We start from the raw sequence: 10,952 nt of genomic DNA, 5'->3' as shown, positions 1-10,952 counted from the left end.
GCTGCGGGGTGGAGCAGAGGGGGGCTGAGCTGGGCGGGAGGAGGCTGCCATGGGGAGCAGCTGGCAGTGCCAAGGGGGCTCTGGGGCTGCGGTGTCCTCTCGGGGCTTTCTTTCCACCCCTTTGTGGCTGGAGGAGGGGCCAGGAGGCGGCGGGGAGGAGACAGCCGTGCGGGGTCTGGCGTTTGGCCGGTCCTGCTTGCCAGGGGTGAAGGGACCGCTGGAAGGGCGAGGCGAGGCGAGGCGAGGCAAGGCGCGGGCTGGGCTGGGCTGGGCTGCCCGCCGGGCTCGGGAGACACCGGGAGAGCCACACGGGGGTGGTTCCCTCCTTTTTATTTCGCCACTAAATCGGCTTGCCAGCAAAAAAAAAAAGAAAAAAAAAAGGGGGGGGGGGGACTTAGTCTAGGCTGATCGACCGCTTGGTCTCCATTCCCCCCTTTGGTCCTCTGGAGGATTGGGAGCAGCTCCCCCCTCCCAGTGTCTCCAGCCTTAAAAAAAAAAAGGAGACTTTTTCGATGTCATCATTTGCCGCTGTGTCTAACCCTTGCTGCATGCACTTCACTGCAGGCAGAACAAAGCTCTGTCACAATTGTGCGGCTTCCTGCCTGTCGCCTCCTGCCCGCCCGGCTCGGGATCGTCATGCAGGAGGGGAGCAGCGAGGCGAGATCCAGGTAATCCCCCCCCAACCCCCATCCCGCCCCGCTCCTCCTGCCCTCCCGCCCGCCAGTCCCCGCTGGCTCGGGGCACGGCTATGTGTGAGGACTGCCCGGGACTCCGGCTGGGTGATGATGCCTGTGCTTGTGAGGGGAGGTATGCTGAGCGTCTGAGCCCGTTAGGGGAACAGGAAGAAAAGAAAAAGAAAAAAAAACAAAAAACCCAGGTGACTTTTTAAAGCCTGATCTTTTCTTTCTGCCACCCCCCACACCCGCCTCCTTTTATAATGCTAGTTAGAAGAGAAAATATCCTGTAATCCTGTATCCGCTGCTGAGTTGAGAGCAGAGCACCCTGATGGCTTTATCTTTTTTTAGGCAGCAGGCGCACAGGGAGGGTTAGACAGATGTCTGCCCATAGTAGCTGAATTTGACTTTGTTGTTGTGGCATAAGAGGCTATCTGGAGAGAGCATTGCAAAAGTGTGCGTGTGGGGGGATCTATGTGATTTCCAAATGTTGCTACCCGCTGTTGCCGAAGTGCTTTGTTTCAGCATGCAGTGCTATGGAGTGACTTTGTTTGGACCCGTGCACTGCTCACCTCTCCTTAATTCAAATGGTGGACTTGCTTAACACCCGAGGGGGGATATGCATGTGATATGTCGCTCTTGCAGGAGGGGTGGGTTTTTTGAGGGTGCGTTGAATACGTGTGTGGAAAAAAGAGAACAAAGAAGGCAGGTTTTGACAAGGTCCCATGGATGCAACTATGAAACACTGTATTTCATGAGCTCCTTGTTTCTCAGTATGTCTTCGTCTTCCTCCTCCTCTGAAAAATTGGTCCAGGATTTTCTACCCCTCTTTAAACAAATAGTCCGTGTCTGACTGAAATTTCCTCAGACTTTCTGATCACTTATAAGGCCACTGAAAAACGTTACCTTGTGACTTAAGCTATACATGAAGGTCTTTCTTTCAACCGTTATGTGTCTAGGTTAAAGTCGGAGGCCTTTTGGAAATGCCCATTGAGACCAATTATAATGGAGAATGCATGGGACAATAGGAAGAAAAATCTCTCTTCCGCTCTTGAAAATGCTGTTCGTGGCATTGTGTGTGATTGGATTTGCTTTTCTCAATGAATGAAAAGTAAAAGGAACTGTGGCTGGGGATTGCAGAGTTCTATCAATTTGGTATTATTGCTATTCATAGTATTGGGAGGTTGTCAGGCCATAGATATATGGTGAAAATTCATCCTCCTGGTGCGCTTACCTTTTCTGACATTAAAATTTAAGAACCTGGAGAAGATAGTGCTGTTGTTTATCTGTAACACCTATCAGCTGTCAAAGGTGATGTCTGTAGAGCTTGCAAGAGCATAAGGGTGAAACAAACTGATGGGAGGCTTTGAGTGTCTTTATTTTATACCAAAAAAAAGTTGTTTAGGCCATACCTGATAGAAGTGTGGGAGGCAAGTCCCATAGTCTCCCTGGGATTATTGGCCAGTGCCTTGGAATGCCCATTTTAAATATTCTTAATGGTATCAGGATAATAAATATTATTTCAATGTTTATATAGCCATGTGTAAATCATGTATGTAAATACAGTAACACAAAACAAGTGGTTGATCATTAAGAGGTGTCATGAGTTTCCAGACTAAGTATGGAAGTGGCAGAGCCAAGAGACTCTGCATTCTAATCTTGGCTCTGCCACTGGATCTCTTGTGTGACCAACTTTGCTGGCTTCTCTGTGCTTGCTTCCTCCTGCTTGATCCTGGAAATGCTCTTCCCCTAGAATCCACAGAGAAATCACAGGGAGTTTGCTTTGGCAGGGAAATTGCAAGCAGAATGTTGTTAAAACCTATAACTGTGCGTGCTTCAGCCCATGCTTGACTACCTCGGTTGGTAGGCCTGTTGAGATCAAGGAAAATTGTACCTGTGTAAAACTTAACTCGCACAAGTGTTTTCATGGTCAAGATTGTTCGCTGCAAGGCTCTTGGGACACGGACTGTTTCTTCTATATTAGCACAGTGCTTAGCCCAGGAAGGCCTTGGTACTGATTTGAAGTCTTAGGACACTAAGACAAAAAATCATAGTAAGTGCTTGAAGGACTGGGTCTTCCATCTGGAGCATGGGGGTAACAATATTGTAATAAGGACCAATTAACTAATGGGGAAATGCTTCATAAGTGACTTGAGAACTTAAGTTCCACTTTACATTGGGCCCTAAGTACCTGGGTGCCAAGATCTCACTTGAAGTCAATGGGTCCCATGTGACTTGGGCTCCTACCTAAGTTTTGGCAGCATTTGTGTTAAGAACCAACGTACCGAAGTTGCTTCAAAGATGTCAGGTCACAATGAACATGAGATTTATTAGGTGCAACTCTGCTGAAGCCCATGGGAGCTACTGACACTTTCGAAAAAGTGCCTGCCTATTTGGGCACCTAACTGTAGGACACTTATTTATTTATTTATTTTTTTAGAGTCTGATTCTCATTACCCAGGAAAGGTCTTTATGTAAATGTATTTAGCAGCCAGTTCTGTGATCTTTATATAAATATATTTAGCAGCTCATTCTGTAACTCATCCATATATTGCCCAGCACTTATTCAGGCAAATAATTCCGCTGATTTCAATACGGTTACTTCCCCGAATAAATCCCTGAATAAACTTGAGTTTGGTTTCTTTGGTGGACAACACAGAGGGTCTAGTAAAAAAAAAAAAAAAAAGAGATCCCAGCGGACTTCAAATTCTCTCCTGTTTTTAAGTTCAGTATGTAACTGCTGCTTATAAGAGTGGCTTAGAGGCTAGGATCTGAGCTGGACTTTAGAACAGATCCCCTACAGGAATCCTACAGCTGTTTTTTTTTAATTGCTCCATAGTTATCTGCCTGCTTTTGCTGATACCGTTTTCTGCACAAACAGCTCTTCTACTACTTAGTTTTCTGAAGAAGCAGAAGAAGCCTTCAGAAATGCTACAGCTCTGTTGCACAGTCGGTCAAAATAAACAGCATTGAAGAAAACCCTCCTAGCTTTCATCTTTCTGAGTTAATTATGCAGGATCTAGCAAAGTTCTCAGCAGATTCCCATCCCCGTTCAAATGTGCATTACTCAAAACTGCAGCAGAGTTGACCCTGCTTTCAAAGGCACCTGCCTGCTGCACAGCACTGAATTCTAGTAGCAACACTTCTAAGGGGTGGACACTGTATTAGGGAGACAGGTAGGTAGTTTGATTGCAGGCCTAAATGATCCCAAAATGGCTAGCGAGAATTAGTGGAAGTCTTCCTTGTCCTCACCGAGTGCTTCCTGACAGATTTAGAGTCATGTCTCTGTGGAGTCCCTGAAGTAACAGATATTGAGCCAGCTGGCATGGCCTAGAACAGAAATGGTTCCATAAATCCTGACCAGGAAACAGCAGAGGGGGCGAAAAAAAGAGGCTGAAGTTTCTGGGATGAGATCAGCCTTCTGACTGGAACTTCTGAGGAACTGACAATAATAAAAATAATTAATTACAGAGGGATGGTAGCAGCTTCCATGGCTGAGGTGGATTTGCAATACTTAGCCCTGACATGACACTTTACTTCAAAGCACTTTTCAAATGTAAATGAATTTGTCATCTCTCCCTTCCTGCCACAAAAATATCTGAGGAGAAATCAGAGAGGTATAAAAGGAACTGAAAAGCATGTTGCCTGGTGCAGAGATCTCACTGGGGAAGAGTTTGGTAGGGAGTTCCTTCCTGAGAAATAATTACAAGACAGGACATCTTCATCAACCAGTTGGAAGACAATCCAAGTTTAACCTTTTTTTTTGTTTTTTTTCTTAAATTGAGTTAAATTGCCTGATATGTTACTGAAAGGTGTAAGACAAGCTGTTTAGCACAGAGCCTGCTTTCTTTGTGCCTACAAGATCCTGAGGCCCCAACAAAGAGAAGTGTTGTGCATGTACAACCTGGGTTAGATTTGTGCAAAGGCTACCTTTGTGTGCATTGGTGCTTTGTGCATGTCACTTTGTATATGCACGTGGGTCTTTACAAATGTTGTCGTCCCCATTGATTTCGGTGATGTCCACGGCAATTTTGATTGCACTGGGAAATGGGTTTCGGCTCCAAATGTTTTTCCAAAGTGGCCATGTGAGAGAATAGAGTCTTTAATTATTTTTTTTTCCAGCATTACCTTTGGCAGGGCCTACATTGAGACCCTTTGCTCATGTGGTTCTGTCAGTGAGGGATGAGATTTTTTGGCATCACTTTTATACTGCCAAGAGCTCTAGTATAGATCCAGCAACACTGACATAGAAGTGCTTTTGCTGCTTTTGTTTATTTTGCTTGGAACTGATATAAACAACATGAGGAAAAGAGTATTTTTTTCTTTCCTGAGCTAAGCTGTGTTTTCACTAAATGGTTGGCTGATATAACTTCTACTAGTGTAGACCTGGCCTTAGGCTAAACTAGAAGTGAATGATTCTTTGAGGCACAGAAGTAGGAATAAATATGGTGGAACTCTAGAGACGAGCCTGGAGTATACAACCACACTCTTTGTCTTTGCTTGATCTGCACAGGGTACAGTCTGTTACAGCTCCCCGATCCAGAGCCTGGCTCTTCAGACCCACACACATAGCTCTGGAGCACCTTAGTTCCATATACGTTCCACTAGGCAACTGTCACCGAAGGGAAATCTTCATTTCAGACCACCTGTGTGCCACTATGGGTATGACAGACACCATCTTGACACTAGGGAGCCAGAGACTTCTAGATAGGAGGTATCAAACTCATCAGACCCCCAAGGCCAAGTGAGGGGCACAGAGCCAGTCAACAAGCCATACCGGGTCCTCAGATTGGTGCCATCTGCAGCATGTGCCTCAGGTCCAGTACCACAAAACACCTGGTGTGTGTATGCCAGACAGCCTGAACACACTGCATGGAGCACTCAGGGCCAGGGCTGGCTCATGCTGCATGTGGGATCAGTCTGTGGACCCAATATATGGTCCGTGGTCCGGCCTCATGCCCCTCATTTGGCTTTGGAGCCTGATGAGTGATACCTCTCCTCTAGAAGTGTCTGGCTGCCTTGTGCCAAGATGTCTTGTCACACACATGGTGGCGCACACGTAGCATGTTACGCCGGTCTAGGGTGCAGTGCAGGTAGTATGTGGGTTCAGTCTGAGACCTGCAAGCAGCTCTGGTCCGTAGGCTTGACACCGCTGTTCTAGAGCAAAGAGTGCAAGGATTTATAGCTGGGACTAAGAAGCCATGTGTCAGGGCCCTAACAGGCAGTCCAGCCAGTTGCCTAGTTGGCCAAAACTGCATGAGGCTATAAATCAGCTTGCTACAGCTGGAGCTTCTTGAGTGGCTTCTGGGGCAAGCAGCCTCCCCATTTAAGTCTGCCTGTGGCCGCAGACTCCAGGCCAGCCAACAGTGCTGTCTGAAGGTCTGCCGTAGTGAGACTCTCTGAATCCCATGTTCTCTGGTTACTGGGCTTCTTGCCTTGCTAGACTCTGCCTCTGGACTCTGGCTTTTTGGGAACTCCTCTGGGCTTTGATAATTCAGTCTGACTCCTGATCCTTGACTTGGCTGGTGATTTGGACTCCTCCTCTGGATCCTGTGCTTCTCCAGTGGCCTAACCTCTAGGCCAGACTCTGTGACCTGGTCCTTATACCACGTTCTCTGGCTGAGGCTGTAAGAGAACTGCTTTCTTTTGTGGCTTGGGCACAGACAAGGTAGCATGATACACAAGCATGTGACCCACTGGTCAATGTGTGTATAGCGTTTAGGAAACGTTTTTGTGGGAAGTGGAATAACTGTTTGTTTAGTTCCCTTTCTTGTAGTGTGCTAACACATGCTATTGCTTCTGTGATAGTATATTCCTATTTTATAGACAAGAGATACAGAATTGCCACAGTGGATCAGACTGTTTGTTCTTTACAGTCCTTTTTCTAACAATGGCTATTACCAGGTACCTCTGAGGAGACTGCAGGAAATGTAGAAGCAGAAATGAATTTGAACTCTTGCTTTTTTTGCTCTTGTTACTGTTTTAAATTTAACTCTGGATGTTCTTCTTATTCAAGTTGTAAAAGTCTGATGCCAAAACAGCAAGCAGCACAGCGCTCTGATTAAGTGAGGCTATTCTGTAATTGAACTTAGAAGGTATTGTTGAATGGTGGCAAGGCTACAGGGCCTGGAGTGATAGGTAAGATCTGATTGGTTGAAAGGAAGATGATTATAATGATTCTATACCCAGTGGTTGTGGATGTGTTCTGTCATGAAAGGCATGGTGGGAGTTAAGCATCCCTTACTAGGGGCAAAGGAACTAGTAGCGCTTGGAGACCATATCTGTGTAGGTAAAATGATTTATTTAAAACAATCCTCTAAACATTGTGTATTGTGTGTATTGAACAGCAACAGTTTTAAAGGATAAAATTTATCTGGTAAATATTGGATCAGATTCTGTCTGCTGCTATCACTGTCTGCAAATAAAGCATAAGTTTGTTGCATTTTCTGCTTTTCTCTGTTGAAGTTGGCCGAGTCCAACTTTGCTAGCTCTGGAGGCTGTAATGACAATTTGCATGAAATCCTAGGCACGGAGATTAATATACTTTGAAAACCAATATGACAATTAGTTTTTCCCTGAAATAAATGCACACGACCGTAATGTTTGCTTGTACTTGTATTTTCCAGGACACACGACTAGAAATTGTTTGTTTGTTGCTTGAATATACCAATAACAAAAACCTGCAGGCAGTGAGCTTTATCCTGACATTGCAGTTAAAGGAGATATTTCTGTTGAAATGGGTTTATATGCATGGGTGGTAGCATGGTGTGGTGAGTTGAATACAGGCCTGCTTACTGGAGCATCTGTGTTCCATTCCTGTGAGGTCACTTTCTTAGTGGTTGCCGTTTCCGTATCTTGAAGAGGAAGATAACTTGCTTCTTTTTTGAGTGTGCGTAATGCCCCACTAAAGGTACTATAACATTGTTACAGTTTCAAAATCTGATTTTTAAACCCACTCTCATTTCACTATGTTCAGTTGTTTCAGTAGGGTTGAGAGGCACCTCAATGTTCCTCTAGTCCAGGAGAGTCAAACATACAGCCCATGGGCTGCATCCATCCTGTGCAATTGCTTCATCTAGCTTATTGGGCTACCAGAAGGCTACCGCAAGTGAAGGGAGTATGGCCTGCTGCAAAAACTGGGGCCTATGGCCATTGGCAACAGGAGGGTAGGGAGGGCAGTGCTGACACAGTCTTGTCAGCACTACAGCTGCCCTCCCCACTGCCTGTTCTGCCACCAATCCCTTTTATCTCCTCCTGTGCCCACTGGTCCTACCACCCCATGTTCCAGGCTGGATCTGTCCCAGAAGGGAGGCCCACAGTCTGGATCCAGCCTGGGACACAAGGTGAGTTTGATGCACCTGATTTAGTTCAGTCCCCTGTATCCCCAGGATATGGTGTTTATTCCTAAACCAATCCAGATAGATGCTTACTCAGCCTTTTCTTGGGCATCTCCAGTGAAGGAAATTCCACAGCTTCCCTCTGCTGCTTGTTCTGTTGTCCTGTGGTCCTTGCAGTTAGGAGGCTTTCCTTGGGGTTTGATCAAAATCTGCTCTGCTATAGTTTAAACCCATTGCCTCTTGTCCTGTCTTCTGTGGCAAGGGAGAACCATTTTTCTCTTTTTCTTTATGGCATCCTTTCAAATACTTAAAAACTGTTATTTGTCCCGTCTTAATCTCCTTTTCTCCAAACTAAGCATACTTCATTCTTTCAGCCTTTCTTCATATGGCTTGCATTCCAACCCCTTTATCATCTTTGTCACTTGCCTCTACACGCTCTCTTATTTTTCTACATCCTTATGAAAATGTGGTGCCCGGAACTGGATACAGTACCCCGGCTGAGGCATAATCAGGGCTGAATAAATTGACACTGTCATTTGCAGCATGAAATTACATTTGCCTTTTTTGTGGGAAGCTCACATTGCTGACTCATGTTGAGCTGATGATCTACCTAAACTCCTAGGTGCTTCTCAGCAGTGCTATTTCCCTTTCTAAATTTTGGGTATTTTTTCCTTCTCCCCACACCTTATATTTGTCTTTGACTTCCATTTTTGTGGTCTGTAGTGCAGTTCTTCAAATTATCAAGATCCCTTTGAATGTTCATCCTGTTTTTCAAAGAGTTTGCAACCCCTTCCAGGTTTGTATTTTTTCCAGACTTGATCAGGATACGCTATTCTAACATTCAGTTCACTTAAAAAAAATAAAATCTTAAACAGTGCTGGATGACCCAGAACAGACCTTTGCAGAACCCTTCTGTCTATCTGCCATTATCCATTAAAAGCTACTCTTTTCCTGTGGTTGTGCAACCAGTAATGCATCCAACTAATGGTGCTTGTTTTGCAATTGGCATATAAAAGTAAACTCAAAGAAAAATTAAAATACCTCTCTCCCCATAACAGCGAAAGAAAAAACACAATTCATAGCCATATGCTGTATGTATCAGTTCTTCTGTGCACCATTTGTTCTACATGTTATTAATGCTGAAAAGATGTTGACACATGAATTCATAATTGTTACACTGAAACTACTTAAGAACATAAAATGGCAAAGTCAAGTCATTAAAAGTTAGCATTTGCCAGACATGAGGTTGTCTATATTAACCTAATTCTGCTCCCTTATGAGCATATATATGTAGCATGACTCTCCATGTGTGTATGTGTGTGTATGTAAGTATGTATATATATGAGATTGTGTGTAATCCATTATCATACTATTTTTCACACCCATAATTATACTATTTTATATATAAATAGGAAACTTGCACCCATGTAAAATTGAACTCACTATTTTATATATAAAAAATAGTATGTGGTGTGGCTTTCTGTGAACATATACACCCCCCTCTCCATCCCCATCATAGAATCCTGCCCCCCTATTTCTCTCTCTCTCCTCTGCACTCCAATTTCTGGTCAAGTCCACACCATTCGAGCCCTGCACTAGACAAGTTGTTAATTTCCTTGAGGGGGGTTTCTGTGGTACTCGGAGGTATCTGAGTGCTTCACAAAACTGTTACCTTCAAAACATCTCTTTGAAAATAGGTTTCTGCATAGTTCCCATCTGATAGCTGAGGAACCAAGATGCAAGGAGGTTAAGGCCAAAATATTCAAGATTTGGGCTGCTCAACCTGAAATTTTTGGGCCTGGTATTGCAGACTGCTTAATGTTATGTAATACTTCATGCATTTAAAACACATCCATTACTGATGTGCAGGTGCTCAGAACTTCTACAGGTTGGGGCCCAGTTATGTCAGATGGGGTTTTCAGAAAATGAGAAATACACAGTTGGTGACCACCTGAGAAAAATGTCTCATAAGCGACTTGCTTAGCAGCACCCAAGGATTATTCTCAGACAGGGCATACACCTAGCTTTTTAAGATGATGTTCAGCTTCCTTAACCAAGAGGCTATCTTTTTTAGTTTTTTTTTCTTGTGTTCTACCTTGACTCGTTTACTACACACCTTCCAAATTCCCCAACTGCAACAGGGTCCTACAGACAACAGACTCCTATGCTACACAGCTGTGATTCTTCCCCAGAGCACCATGTGCTTCATGGTAAAAATAGTATGTGATCACGACTGCAAAATGCCTAGGTGCATGTGCACAAAGGGGCAGATTTAAGGCTATCGGGGAAATCTTCACTCTAGCACTTCTTGACTTTTGATGAGTGCCCGAGTCTGTAACCTTAGCATTCTTTTAGAATAGATGTAGTTTTATGTCATTTCCTGATGGGACAGGAGGAACTTCCCAGTACTGACCTCTAGCTGGGATCATCAGCAGGGTGCAGCCCTATACACCAAGAGTCACTCCTAGAATCACTGGTAACAGTGGTGGCGCTCTCTGTGGAGCAGTCAGTAGAAGAGGATGACTTCCCCATTAAATCCCATGTTTTGTCCATGGGTTTTGCAGCTATTTGCAGACGACAAATGAAGGCTGAGACTCAGGAACCCTAGGTTCCATTCCATAACCAGTGTTCTCTGGCTAGTGGTCTCCCTGTACTTTAGTGGCTCTTTCCACCCCTCCCTGGTTTCTGCCCCAATCCTCTCATTTCTTGTTCAGTGCTCCCTCACCCCCTGCCAAAATGGCTTCTGCTCCCTTTTCCAACACCTATCCAACAGCACTTGCCCTAGTTGCTGTTCTTCAGCCCATATCTGCCTCTCACCTAGCATCCTCTGTTGTCCCGTCTTCGCCTCCCCCCTTTCTTCTTGCCCTTTGGCTTATGCTACTTCATGCCGAGAAACCCTTTTCTTAGTCTTCTGCATCCCAGTATGATTGCTTCCTCTCTG

The 10,952-nt window shown here is 44.7% G+C and overlaps 1 protein-coding gene across 3 annotated transcripts in view; it reads left to right on the top strand.

Annotated features, from left to right (window-relative positions):
- Nucleotides 1-201: 201 nt before the first annotated feature.
- RNF152 (ring finger protein 152) overlaps nt 202-10,952 on the top strand; it is a 72,655-nt gene continuing 61,904 nt past the window's right edge. For 2 of the 3 annotated variants that reach the window (XM_014606985.3, XM_059724374.1), the window contains exon 1: nt 202-668. The gene's annotated coding sequence lies outside the window, so the exon portion shown is untranslated. The other variant, XM_019490503.2, reaches the window with a different exon arrangement.

Source organism: Alligator mississippiensis, chromosome 3 (assembly GCF_030867095.1).
Source record: "Alligator mississippiensis isolate rAllMis1 chromosome 3, rAllMis1, whole genome shotgun sequence".
Lineage (NCBI taxonomy): Eukaryota > Metazoa > Chordata > Crocodylia > Alligatoridae > Alligator > Alligator mississippiensis.
The sequence above is the reverse complement of the archived record's forward strand: the minus strand, read 5'-3'. Positions and strand labels throughout refer to the sequence as shown.